Below are 14,508 nucleotides of genomic sequence, written 5' to 3'. Positions count from 1 at the left end.
CTAATAAAAACTCTTCAAGGGATGCCTGGGTGGCTCAGTGGGTCATGATCTCTGGTGCTGGGATCAAGCCCAGTGTCAGGCTCCCTGCTGCTCAGCGGGGAGCCTGCTTCTCTCTCTCCCTCTCCCCCCTGCTCATGCTCTGTCTCTCTCTGAATCTCTCTCAAATAAATAAATAAATAAATAAAATCTTTTTTAAAAAAAAAACCTTTAAAATAACTAGAATGGCTTCTATCCTGATTTCACACCTTGGGAACCTTCTTGTCAGCTTCAGTCCTGCTCTCATACTTCACCTTTTTTTTCTAGGTTTACTGATCATCCATGAAGGCATTTTGTCACACCAATTCAGTAATTTATGCTGTTTTATTGTTTAAAATCCTAATTTCAAAACCCATCCACTTCCCATTAAAACCTCAAGGTCAATTTTTTAACTCTTCTTTATTACATGTCTTTCAAAAATGTCAAGCATAAAGAATTTTTAAAAACTGATTCATACTGTAATGAAGTTGGAAATCTCACACCAACCAATTTATAAATCCTTGATTCACAGTTTTAAGGATGACCACCTCACAGCCTGTTTCCTTAGCAATTGCTAATTAGTACCAGAGTACCAGGCACCATTTCTACACCAGATACCAAGATCACTAAATCATAGTTTTGAAATTACCTTTCATTGTACCAAGATATGACAGAAGCATTTAAAGACCAACTCCATAAGCTGGAGAAATGGCAGATCTTTTAGAGTTCAAATATTATCACAGTTTTCATGGATTACGGGCTTCATTTATAGGAGCCAGTTACATGAGCACATGTTGAAACAGTCAATATGTCTTGCTCTGATTAAATAAGGAAGTATTGGATTCACCAATATAAACACTGCCAAATATGTACCCCTTTCAATAGTATTATAAAATCATTACATGAATAGACTATGTTTGGTTATGAAAAGCCTTGAAACTTCTGTAATCTCCTAGTAGCTATTTCTCAGCCTCTTCATGTCAAATGACAGTTCAGAAATTTCATGCCTACTCAACAGATGCTTGTTAGCCATTTATCTAAAAAAAAGTAATATATGAGTACCTACTCGGTATGTGCCTAGCACTTTTTGTGTGTTATATAATAAATAAAACACTATCCAACAGTATATGGGCCGTATAGCGTACTGTGAACATGAAGTATAACATAAGTGTGAACTACTTTCAAATTAGATCTTATTTAAACCTAACCATTCTACTTATCCTATACATGATTCCCCCATTTTACAGATGAGGAAACCAGTTCATTTAGTAAGCAAACAGGGGCAGCATTTGAACCCCAGTCTGATTCCAGAGCCTGAACTCCCTAGACTTCAGGCTTTTCTCAGAGCGCAGACTGTAAGGACGACTGTGGGGTATGTCTCCTGGACCACAAAGATGGCTCTACATGATTTATACTCCAGTTCTTTATTATTTATTCAAGGTTCTATATTGTTCTAGTAAAATGGTGAGTAACCAGGACTCTAGAAGGCACCTAAATGTTACCATCTATGAACTTCTAAAATGTTATTTTAGTAGGTCCTTACACTAGTTAGTTCATATGAAAGAATAAAAGCCTAATTAAAACGGGGGCGCCTGGGCGGCTCAGGCAGTTAAGCATTTGCCTTCGGCTCAGGTCATGATCTCAAGGTCCAGGGACTGACCCCCATATTGGATTCCCTGATCAGTGGAGAGTCTGCTTGAGATTCTCTTTCTCTCTCTCTCTCTCTCTCTCTCTCCCCCCCCCGCCCTTCCCCCCATGCTCTCTCTCTCAAATCTTTAAAAAAAACCTCTGAATTACTGAACACTTGTAAAAAGAAAGAGAAGGTCCTTATTCTTTATTTTTTTTAAAGATTTTATTTATTTATTTGACAGAGAGAGAGAGAGAGCACAAGCAGGGGGAGCGGGAGAGGGAGATGCAGGCTCCCCACTGAGCAAGGAGCCCAATGCGGGATTCGATCCCAGGACCCTAAGATCATGACCTGAGCCAAAGGCAGACACTTAACAGATTGAGCCACCCAGGTGTCCCAAAGGTCTTTATTCTTTAAATGAAATGATAAGCAAACTAATTACTAAGTGTTTCCAGAGAAAAGGATTTAAAAGAATTTATTTAATTTATAACATTTTAGGGGCGCCTGGGTGGCTCAGTCAGTCAAACGTCTGCCTTCGGCTCAGGGCGTGATCTCGGGGTCCTGGGATCAAGCCCCATGTCGGGCTCCCTGCTCAGTGGGGAGCCTGCTTCTCCCTCTTCCTCCACCCTCCCCCCCACTCACTCTCTCTCAAATAAATAAATAAAATCTTTAAAAAAAAAGAAGAATTTTAATTTATAACATTTTACTGTTTCAAGTGTTAAGATTAAAGTTTGTTCTTGAATAAGTTAAAATTCCAGTTTACCTTTGTACACACCTAGAAACCACTTTCTTCACATCACTGCACAAAATTAAGCCCAGTCCACATTCAACTCTCCAATTCGGTACAGTCACTCCTAGTAGCCTGGTCAGTCCTTCCCTCTCTTCCCCTTGCCCTGAATCCCAGATGTGCTCAGCATGGCAAAACCCTGTTCCACATAATGGACCCAGACCCACTCAACCAGTCAGTCAGTCCACTCCTCGCTATCAGATAACTGTGTTCCGGGCCTTCCGTGTGTCTATGTGACCCAGTCCTGGCTACAAGAGAAGAGAAAGCCTGCTGGGAGCTTCTGGGAAATATACTCTGATTCCCAATAAGAGAGGCAAGATAGTTTCAAAATATCCTGAGTCTTGTTAATACCATCCAATGTTCACCTTGCAATAGTACCTCCTACAACTCAGGTCAGCAAATACACTGCATTAAATTGTATACAGACTGTATTCTACTTCTCTTGGGGCCCGGAAAACGTCCAGTGCTAGATGTGGGTATAACACCAGCATGTAAACTCCATGAGGACATGCACTGTTTCATTCAACCAATATTACTGAATGCCTATTCCGTGCCAGGCTCTGTGCTGGGCAGTAGGGTAGAATAATTAACAAATCAGATGAATGTCCCTGCTCCTAAAACATAGTTGGTATTTATGAATACCTGCTCAATTAATGAACTGCAAATTCAAATTATTAATTACTGAACCAAAACTCTGGTAGAACAAACTATTTTTAAATTGTAAAACCTGTAAGTTTAACTGAAATAATTTTATATATCGTAACCTCTAGACCAAGCAGCTTTTGCTATATGGCCGAACACACACACACACACACACACACACACACTTCTGTTTTGGATACCAGAGAATATTTAATGCAAAAAGTACTGGCAGGCAATGATATTTATTATAAGGAAACTGAAGAACTTCCGATGTCTCATCAAAAAATATATGTATGCTAACTGAAAGAGAAAGTGCCCCTTCAGTATTAATTTTGCTATACCTCTTAGGAATATGTTTATTTTTTTTGAAGATTTTATTTATTTGAGAGAGAGAGAGAGAGCACGAGTGGCAGCGGGGAGGAGCAGAGTGAGAGGGAGAAGTAGACTCCCAGCTGAGCAGGGAGCCCAATGCAGAGCTCGATCCCAGGACCCCAGGATCATGACCTGAGCCGAAGGCAGAGGTGTAATGACTGAGCCACCCAGGCGCCCCAGGAATATGTTTAAAGAGTGCACTAAATACAGAGAAGTAGAAAGAAAATTGAAATCAAAATTCAAAATCTGTTTTCTGCTCTCCCCCTTCCCCTCCACAAAAACTACTGTGAAAGGTAAAAAGGGGAAGTCGGAGCCGGGAACAAAATAATGAATATTTTTAATTATTCATGCATTTTGATATCCTTATTCCCCTATTCTCCCTCCAATTACCATGACCAAGAAGAACGAGTCACATGACTATAATTTGGACATCTGGTAAGGGTGGCCTAAAACTCCCAGACACTTGATCAAATTTACATTACCCTACAAGCGAGTCTGGCAGTGGGATAGATTAATACTTAAAAGGGATAATCAAGAGACCAGAGATACTAATATACTTCAATTGTAAGAACTCAGCTATAGGCAGAATAAACAGAAACCCGAAATAAAGACCACCACATGTTTTTGAAGTTCTTAGCTCAAGGTTAAGGAACTGACCACAAACCAAAAAGACCCAGAAGTTCAAATCAGGCCTAGAGAGTGATTAATTGTCTCTACCTCCCAAATGGCTACCCATGTCCTCATCTCATTATACTCAGCCCCTCGAAAAGGAAGCCCAGTGGGAGGGGAAGAGGGAAGGTCTGAAACTCCCTAATAACTACGTTAGAAATCAGAAAGGCAGGTCAATTAGAGGAGATACTAAGTACACATACACCAGGAAAAAAAAACCTGCATCAGACAAACCTCCATCTGACAGTCCATGCTTTTCTCTCCCTATAAATTCCTGGTGGCCTTAGATGTGATATTATATTTGCAAATTCTCTGGTACATGAACTGTTGGAAGTAACATAAAAGCCAATTATATTGACTATTCTCTTGAAGAAAATGAAAAACAACAGAAGCTGAATAATGAGTAGAACTAAAATTGTTCTACACAAAGTTCAGCACACTAAATGTCTTGAAAAATATCACTCAGCAAAACCAGTAGAGGTGCTCAGAAGGGAATTCAGGTCTCTTTGACTTTGTGCCTTTGTCTTCACTGGTTGAGCAAATGCTTCTCTGAACAGCGAACAACAAGACTCACAGCTGGGGAATGATAAATAGTGAGAATGGACTAAACTAACCATAAAAAGGAGACCTGGCTAAAATTCCCCAGGCCAGCGCTTGCTAGCTCAGCTTCCTTGTCTGTTAGATTATACATAGACTGAGGGGTTGTTGTGAAGACGAAATGATAATTTACATAAAATATGGCACCACACAAAAATTAAAAATTTTAAGGGGTTAACTTAGCCTTCCAAAGGGGAGAAAATCAAGATGTATGAATGATCAACACCGTATCAAAAATAACTAGACCGTCCTGATAAGGAAGCATGTGGCCTCAGCAGCCAGACTGCTGGGTGTGCACGGCTGGCTTGTGCAAGTTATGTAACCAATTTATGCCTCAGTGTCATCATCTATAAAATTGAGATGTTAACAACTGTACCTATCCCATAATGTCACTTTTGATTATTCAATCAATTACTGCATATAAAAGTTTATAGCACAGTAGACCTCAAAGCATAGTGGCTATTATTGCTTTAACCAAAACTCTCAGTCGAATGAAGATCCTTACTGTTGCAAGGATGGTTCCCAGCCCTTCAGTACTTGAAACTCTCATTTTTCTTACCAAATACCCTTATAACCCCTCCTAGCGAAGTTATACAGTAACTTTTCTTTAATTAAGGTACATTTCTTTAATAATTATTTGATGGAATGGAAGGACACTGAGTTTAGAGAAGAGTCAAAAAGCTAAAAAAGAAACAGTGTGATAAACAGCCACCATCAAAAAAACCTTAGAATCAGGGGCGCCGGGGTGGCTCAGTCATTGGGCGTCTGCCTTCAGCTCAGGTCATGATCCCGGGGTCCTGGGATCGAGTCCCACATCGGGCTCCCTGCTCCACGGGAAGCCTGCTTCTCCCTCTCCCACTCCCCCTGCTTGTGTTCCCTCTCTCACTGTGTCTCTCTCTGTCAAATAAATAAAATCTTTAAAAAAACAAAAAACCTTAGAATCAGCAGGAAAGCCCATAAACAAAGCCTTTGTCCCCAAGGGAGTAAAGAGGCTTCTTCCTTTCCCCCAGAGGCCTGGAGAAGAGTGGCGGGCAAGCTGTAGTGACTAATGTCTCCAGACCCCTGGGAGGCTGCCTTCTGTCCATCAGTCACCAAACTTTAACCTCCACTCCATATCCTCAAAGCCTTCAACAGAAGGTGTCATCCTAAGGCAGGATGCTTTGGTGATTTTGCTGCTTTATTTTGCTGTATTAAGCACACAGGTATTTTTAAAAGCTTTATGTCAGACTTTAAAGACTCCTGGACTATAATCGCATGTGCTGTACAATTAATTCATTAGGATATTTTAAGACTTAAGGCCCTAAAAGAAGCACACTATCAATTGTAAATGTCAAGGACCTTTGGGTAGGCTCTACCCCTCAAAATCACTATAAGCACCTAAATAGCATGATCAGGTAAAAACCAGTCCCTCAGGAACGCCTCCCAACTCCTGGGCAATGCTGCTGCCCCCTGGGACATCCCTGGGAAACCTTGAGTCTACTGCAAAACTCCGGGCCATTATGTCATGGTCCACAAACCTAAGAAGCATGCTGAACATTTAATAACGATGATACAAGGAACAAGGATAAGTTATTTAGAAAAAGAATAAATTATTTAGAAAACAAAACAACTCTTCAGTAGCTTTTAAAATAAGTGCTCACAGGAAAGGAGTAAACCTCTGGTTACTACTAGAAATAGGCTGGGACACATGTTACATCTGTAAAATAATTCAGTGCAAAAAGTTAAATAGGCATAAGGAAAAAAAAAGAGCTTAAGTTATGCTAATTAGGAAACTAATTAAACTCATCTGTAAGATGTAAAACCAAAACCCCAACTGGCAGAACAACAGTCTACTTACCTGTTATTCTAGAGCTCAAATGGGATGCCTGGCAGCCTGTTGTCTGTTCAGTATAGAACTTAGTGCAGCTTGTTGTTTGCTTTTGCAGATTGCAGTACCTACACATATTAATCTACAGTAAACTTCCTCTGAAAACTAGAAGTGTTTATGTTAAATACACAGAAATTTTTGGTTAAATCTCTACTCCTTTTAAACAACAACAAAACAATGCCTCCTCCTCTACTTTCCTATTCTTTCTCTAAAAACAATGTTTTTTTTTCTACCATTAAATTATTATTTAAGTAAACTTAAATACAGTACTACAAAGATTGTCAGTTTTCCAAGATTAGCATTTATCAATTCCACTTTCTAGCCTGTAGTACAAAAATATCTACATAATTTTAAATTCTTAATAATACTGACTATGCTACACTAATCTTCATATTGTATAAGAAAAAAATAGTTTTTACAAAATACAAAACTTCTTTCAGTCTTGGATAAAACCGTAACTGAAACAGAGACAGGTGCCTGAAGTCATCAAAGCAAGCTGACAAGAATTCAAACTTTATTTGCAAATTAACACAAGGCAGGTGAACAGTTACTGATGTCTCCTTCAGAGGGGCAAAATTTCCAGCATCGTCTATGAAAACTGTTCTGATCTATATTTCGAAGTGTGGGATGGGGGCAAGAGCAGAAGAAGGTTATTTTAATTGTTGTGTTTAAACTGTTGAGAAAATAAATGAGCTAGTTGGTTAAAACATGCATTCAGGAAAAACATCATCATCAAGATAACAACTCAAAGCGCACACTCTACATCATTAATGTGTTTTTCTTCAATATTTTCTTACAAGCAGTGAGATTATAAATGCAGTACTATTCTCTACTAAAGCATAACATATAGGGGCGCCTGGGTGGCTCAGTCAGTTAAGCGTCTGCCTTCGGCTCAGGTCATGATCCCAAAGTCCTGGGATTGAGCCCCGCATCGGGCTCCCTGCTCAGCGGGAAGCCTGCTTCTCCCTCTCCCACTCCCCCTGCTTGTGTTCCCACTCTCACTGTCTCTCTCTCTCTGTCAAATAAATAAATAAAACCTTTAAAAATAAAAAATTAAAAAAAAAAAAGCATAACGTATAAAAAGGAACTCAATTCAGTTGTCTAAACTCACATTAAATCCCTCCAAAATGATCATCTGCAGATAAGCACAAGCTCAGCTGCATCGAGTTTGGACCTTTGTGGCCTCAGCCAGACAAGGAGAGACAGGACACTCAGTCAGTCCTCACAGACCAGGAAACCCAATGCTTGAAGAGGCCTAACGTCAAATCTAACTACCAAAAGTCATGCGCTTACTTCAAATTCCTCTCAAAACAATGTTTTAAGAAAAAAAAAAAATCAAGCCATTCAAACAGCAGAATGCTACTCTTACACGAATCTTTAACAAAATGTCAAATTCAGACTGCCAGTTAGTTAGACTTCAAAGAGCCACCTTAATGAAAAGTCTGGTCAAGAAAGTTTTCTTGACTTTAACAGATACTGTGGTGAGAACTAAATATAATGGAATTTGGGCCTTGGAAATGGAAACATCTGTAAAGCAAACGAATAAAGCTACTAAATAGACATCATGGCCGTGGGGCTGCCCAGCCAATCCTGCAATTTCAGAGGGATACTGATGGACTGGGGTGAAGGATGAGGAGAAAATAATTTTTCTACTTTACTCAAATGATGAGTGATGAACTTTAACGCATAAACATTTTTCCTCTTGCTCATTTCCCCCCAAATAATTAAATACTTTATGCTCACATCACTCCCATTTTCAAACATTTGCTTAGTGCCATCAGGAACTACACCCTGTGCTGCACTTTCACATACATGAACTCAACTGCCTGGATGATTTAAAAAAAATTTTTTTTCTTTGTTTCACTAAGTAATGGAGATTGGTGGATCTAAAAGTTGGAAGAAACTTCAATAGGTGGCACCTAGTCCAATGGTCCTCATAGTTTTGTGGTTATCTATTCACTATTCTCATGCCCCAACATTTCCACAAGGAACACCTCTCCATTAACCTAGGGTGCTTCTCTAGCACATTCTTCCCCACGTATCCTTGAGGAGGAAGTTGTTCATTCTATGTCAAACACCATCAATGATACAGTGACAGAAAGCTCCCATGAACACCATCTGGGATAATCTATTCCACTTCTGAGTTGCTTCACCATAAAGCCTATCCTTAAACTGCCCCAAGTTCCAAAGTTCTACCCATAGGTGTTTCCCACTCACAAGGAGTCTGCACCTTTGTTCATGTAAGAGCCCCTCACACCGCTAAGAGAATGAACAGTTTTTCCAAAGACAGGTCCTAAGTTCCCTCACCATCCTGGTCTTCCTGTGAAACATACTTAAGTTTATCTGTATTCCAACAGAACACAAAAGACTAAGTTAAAGCCTTAAAATGATTTTGATTTCACTTTAAATAGCCTACTACTTATGCGGCCAGGCAAAATATTTCAAAGCTAAGTTTGCTCAGTTAATTAGATTTTGATCCTGAGATCATGGTAATCAGGCTTGATGGAACAAAGAACTCCTTTCTCACTGTGTTCCTTTAAAGTCAACCAATCACAGAACTACAGAGATACCTTTCCAAAAAGATACACAATAGCCAATGGGTACATTCACAGGTGGCTCAACATCATGAATCTTTAGGGAAATGAAAATCAAAACCACAATGAGCTATCACCTCACACGTGTTAGAATGGCTATCACCAAAAAGACAAGAAAGAACAAGTGTTGGGGAGGGTGTGGAGAGAAGGGAATCCTCGTGCACTGTTGGTAGGAATGTGAACTGGTGCTGCCACTTTGAAAAGTATGGAAGTTCCTCAAAAAATTAAAAATAAAACTACCATGTGATCCAGCAACTCCACTTCTAAGTATCTGAAACAAAATCACTACCTCAAAAGATATCTGCACTGTGAAGTCCACTGCGGCATTATTTACAATAGCCAAGACATGGTAGCAACCTATGTGCCCATCAATGGATCGATGGATAAAGAAAATGTGGTTATACATCTACAACAGAATATTCTTCAGCCATAAAAAGGAAGGAAATCCTGCCATTTGCAACATCGATGGACCTTAAGAGCAGTGTGCTAAAGGATATAAGAGAAAGACAAATGCTGTATGATCTCACTTATATGTGGAATCTAAAAAACTCAAACTCATAGATTCAGATAGATTGGTGGTTGCCAGAGATGGGGAGGTGGCGGGGGGCGGGGGGTGGCCAAATGGGTAAAGGTGGTCAAAAGGTACAAACTCCCAGTTATAGGATAAATAAGTCCTGGGGATGTGATTTACAGCATGGTAACTATAGTTAACAACACTGTATTGTGTATTTGAACGCTGTTAAGAGAGTAGATCTTAAAAGTTACCATCATAAGGAACAAAAATGTGTAAATATGTTAAGTGATAGACATTAAACTTATTGTAGTCATCATTTTGCAATATAAACATGTATCAAATCACTATGTTATACACCTTGGACTAATTGGCAGTGTTATATGCCAATTGTATCTCAATAAAACTGGGGTGGGGGGAGGAATTTTGATGTTGATACCCACAGTTACTCTTAAAGGCAGGGTCTTGGTTATTTTCTCTCTCTAGTCCCAGTTCTAAATAGATACTCAATAAATGTCTGGAAGGAAGAGAAAAAGGAATGAGAACTTAACTCTAAAGTTGAGAGATTTGTTTGTGTGAGAAAGGAAAATCCACGTAGATCAAGATAATGCAGAGTGCAGAGTAATTAACAGTTACAAGCAAACAGGCTGGTGGCCTATGTAGAAACTCAGAACAGATATTAGGGAAATTAAGTTTCAAGGACAAAATCTAGCCACTGGTATTCAGGAGTTCAAGGCACTGACTTAATCATTATATAATTGGGGGAAACAGCAAGGATCCAGTTATTGGAAACCTTATTACCAAGGTCAAAAAGACTCAATAGTAAGACTGACTTTGAGGCCGTGCTAGTGAGTTACTGCCACACTTCAGCAATTCATGTGTGTATCTCTGTCAGGGTGAAGATTAATCCCCGAGTCTGGGAAGAAGCTGGCTCTCCTGGCAGGATCTCAGGAAGCATATGAGGTTATAACTGCAGAAGTGGAGAGCTGGATGGTAACAAAAGCCACAGGAGGAAAAGGAGCCAATTCTCAGGTGATCTAAGTTGGCTGCAGCTTGGTTTGTGATTTTTTAATTTTCAGATTCCCAAGTCTGAGCACTGCCTTTCCAGGAAAAAAGAAAAAAAAAAATTACCAATCATTTTGCAAAAGCAGACTACCTTTCAGGAGAAACTAAGAAAAATCATAGGTAGATCCACATACCTACAACATAAAGAGAAAAGTAACTAAATACACAATTCCCCTCCTGGGAAATGACCATAGCACCTTGCAGGACCTTCCAGAGGAGCACCCCAGCCCACCTGCGCCTCAGGGCCAGGCCCTTCCTCAGTCTCTATGACTTGGCTGCCCTGCCTGGCCGCAGGAAGCCCACAGTCTATGGTCTGCAGAATGAAATTAATGGGGATAATTCTGTCATCTATTCAAATAGAATTCGAGTCTCAACTCTCAATACTTCTCATCATCCTCCTTTATTTTTATTTTTATTTATTTTTCTTTATTTATTCATGAGAGACAGAGAGAGAGAGAGAGAGAGGCAGAGGGAGAAGCAGGTTCCCAAGGAGCAGGGAGCCCGATGTGGGACTCGATCCCAGAACCCTGAGATCATGACCTGAGCCGAAGGCAGACGCTTAACCATCTGAGCCACCCAGGCGCCCCAATCCTCCTTTAATTTTCAACTCTGAAAATCTGATGCCATGTCTTACCAGTTTAAAAAAACAATGTACAAAATATCACATAAATAAAGACAAGAGACCAAAAAATTCTTTTCTAAACAAAAGCCTTAACATTTATAAACTCCAACTAAAAACCCATAAGAACCTGCAGTTTTTGCACTTCAATCCATATGCTAAATAGACATGGTTAATCACAGGTATCTTTGGCAGTATTCTTTTTTTAAGCTTTTATTTAAGTAATCTCTACACCCAACCTGGGCTCACAACCCTGAGATCAAGAGTCGCATCCTCTACCAACTAAGCCAGCCAGGCGCTCCGCTTTAGCAGTACTTTTTATTTGTGGCATAGCTGTTACATCTAATGCATTACATAACACATACAAGTCCATTTTAAAACAAATTACTTTAAAATCTGACCTATTAAATATGTGACACAGACTGGCTGTTCTGCTGCACTACTTAAATGCCTGCTATATTCACAGCAGTTACCTATAAAACACACAATCTTTATGTGCTGGCACTAAATTTCTACACCTCCAAGGGCTAATTCTAGGCTGATCAATTAGTACACAAACCTTCTCCACCCTCGTCCCCTCCATCTACTTAGCTCTAACCATTCTGAGCATCTGCTACATATAGATCCTTTTATTTGAGGTATATCTACTTACAACATGCTACAAAGTTACTGTGATATTAGGTTAGTGTTTAAAACAGATACAATGACAGCCAAAAAAAAAAAAAAATCATCATCCCATTTGGGAAGAATTGTGAAAATGGTGTTAACGACTAAGATACAAAAAGCGAAAAGTACTAATAGTAAAAGCACAATCAAATTTACATCAACTCTAACTTTTCTTATTTACAGTTAAAATCAAGGAAAGAACAGAAAACCATTTCATCACAATAAAGCAGCGTAAGAGATGGCAGCATCATAAATCAAAGCTGTAAAAAAGAAGCAAGCAATTACTCTATGCTCATTACAAAATAGTATGCTGGAAAAAAACAGTCAGGATTGTAATTTGCTCTTATAAAGCAATAATTCACCATATATACAGTCTTTGCCTACAAACGAAGAACCAAAGAAGAACACTCTTAAGCAGAGTTTCCAGCAGAAGGGTTTGTTCAGAAGACATTAATGCAGAGAGGAAAAAAACCCTCAATTTGCTAATTAGTTGAAACTGTTTGTCTGCCAATTCAGCTGGGAAATGGTGCATTAGAAAAAATACCTCCCACAAACAACTTGTTAATAGAGTCACTGCATGTGTAGCTAAAGAGATCATACCCAACTACACCACTGGATAACAAAATAGAAGAGAAAGAGATGTTTCTTTTAACAAAAGTAATCCAGCTAATAAATGACGAGGGAATGACAGAATCTCTAATAAATCAATTAATGGATCTAAGTGTTGACCATCAATAACAGCTTACATCAATCACAAAACAAAAGACAACCTGAGGGGCACCTGGGCGGCTCAGTCGGTTAAGTGTCTGACTTCAGCTCAAATCATGCTCTCAGGGTCCTTGGGGTCCTGGGATTGAGCCCTGCATCTGGCTCGGTGCTCAGCTCTCCCTCTTCCTCTGTCCCTCCCCTGCCCATGCTCTCAAATAAATAAAATCTTTAAAAAAAAAAAAGACAACCTGAAACATTATGTGTCCCCTGATGGAAATACAACACCAACTATGAAAAAGTTGGGGGGGGGGGGAGGTGGAAATCAAACCAGAATTGGATGGAACTTCTAGATCCAACAGAGAAGTCAGAGGAACAGGATAAACATCACCATAGTGACCTCAACTTTTATTTCACACTATACATAAACACTCAAAATGAATCATAAACCTAAATGTAAGAGCTAATATTACAAAAAAAAAAAAGAGCTAAAATTATAAAACATCTAGGAAAAAATAGGAGAAAAATTTTTTGACCTGGGATTGGCAAAGATTTTTTAGATATGACCCCCAAAAAGGCACAAACAATAAATAAAAATTCAATAAACTGGGATTGTATCAAAGTTTAATAAGCCTTTTTGCTCTTCAAAGATTCTATTAAGAAAAAGAAAAGACAAGTCACAAACTGGGGGAAAAATCAGCAAAACATTTATGTCATAAAGGATTTGTATACAAAAACTCTTAGAGGGGCGCCAGGATGGCTCAGTCGGTTAAGCCTCTGACTCTTGGTTTTTGGCTTAGGTCATGATCTCAGGGTCACATTGTGTCCAGGCTCCCTTCTCAGCAGGGAATTGGCTTCCCGCCCCCCACTCTCTCTCTCTCCTTTGCCCTTCCCCCACTCTCATTCTCTCTCATTCTAAATAAATCTTTAAAAAAAAAAAAAACTCACAACTCAATAAACAATCCAATTTTTTTTAAATAGGCAAAAGATGTGAAGTCACTTCAACAAAGAGGATGTATGAATGGCAAATAAGCACATGAAAAGATACTTCGTTAGTCATTAAGAAAAGCAAGTTAAAACCTCAAGGAAATATCATTACGAACCAACAAAAACGGGTAAAGTCAAAGACTAGCAATAGCAAGTGTTCACAAGAGACTGCAGCTCTCACACCATGCTGGTGCAAATGGAAAATGGGACAGCCACTCTGAAAATAGTTTGGCAGTTCCTTAAGAACTTCTTAAGAACTGAATGTTTAAATACAGTTACCATACAACCCAGTAATTCCACTCTTGGCTATCTACCAAAGAGGGATGAAAACATATCCATACAAAGACGTTTACACAAGTGTTCACTGGTATGAACAGGAAACAACCCAAATGTCCATCAATTAGTGAATGGATAAACAAAATATGGTGTATCTACACAATGGAATAATTCTCAGCAATAAAAATGAGTGAACTACTGATACATGCAATAACAAGGATAAATTTCAAAAACATCATATGAAATGAAATATGCCAGACAGACAAGACTACATACTGAATGATTCTATTTACATCAAATTTGCAGAAAAAGCAAAACTGTAGAGAAAAAAGCTTACAGGGGCACTTGGCTGGCTCAGTTGGCAGAGCATGCAACTCTTGATCTCGGGGTTGTGAGTTTGGGCCCCAAGTTGGGTGGAGAGATTACTCAAAAAAATAAAATCTTAAAAAAAAAAAAAAAGCCATCAGTGGTTGCCTGACGCTAGGGCAGAGGCAGGGGTTATTGGTAAC

At 39.2% G+C, this 14,508-nt stretch overlaps 1 protein-coding gene across 9 annotated transcripts in view; it reads right to left on the bottom strand.

Moving 5' to 3' along the window:
* SFMBT1 (Scm like with four mbt domains 1) overlaps nucleotides 1-14,508 on the bottom strand; it is a 124,057-nt gene that overhangs the window by 69,855 nt on the left and 39,694 nt on the right. The window contains exon 4 of one of the 9 annotated variants that reach the window (XM_078077125.1): nucleotides 12,213-12,291. The exons of 6 other annotated variants lie outside the window; for them this stretch is intronic. The gene's annotated coding sequence lies outside the window, so the exon portion shown is untranslated. Of the gene's footprint in view, nucleotides 1-6,546; nucleotides 6,585-12,212; nucleotides 12,308-14,508 lie in introns of those variants that run through there. 2 more of the 9 variants (XM_078077129.1, XM_078077130.1) reach the window with 2 other exon arrangements.

The sequence above is a fragment of the Halichoerus grypus genome, chromosome 1, assembly GCF_964656455.1.
Source record: "Halichoerus grypus chromosome 1, mHalGry1.hap1.1, whole genome shotgun sequence".
Classification (NCBI taxonomy): domain Eukaryota; kingdom Metazoa; phylum Chordata; class Mammalia; order Carnivora; family Phocidae; genus Halichoerus; species Halichoerus grypus.
This window is presented reverse-complemented; position numbering and strand designations above follow the sequence as displayed.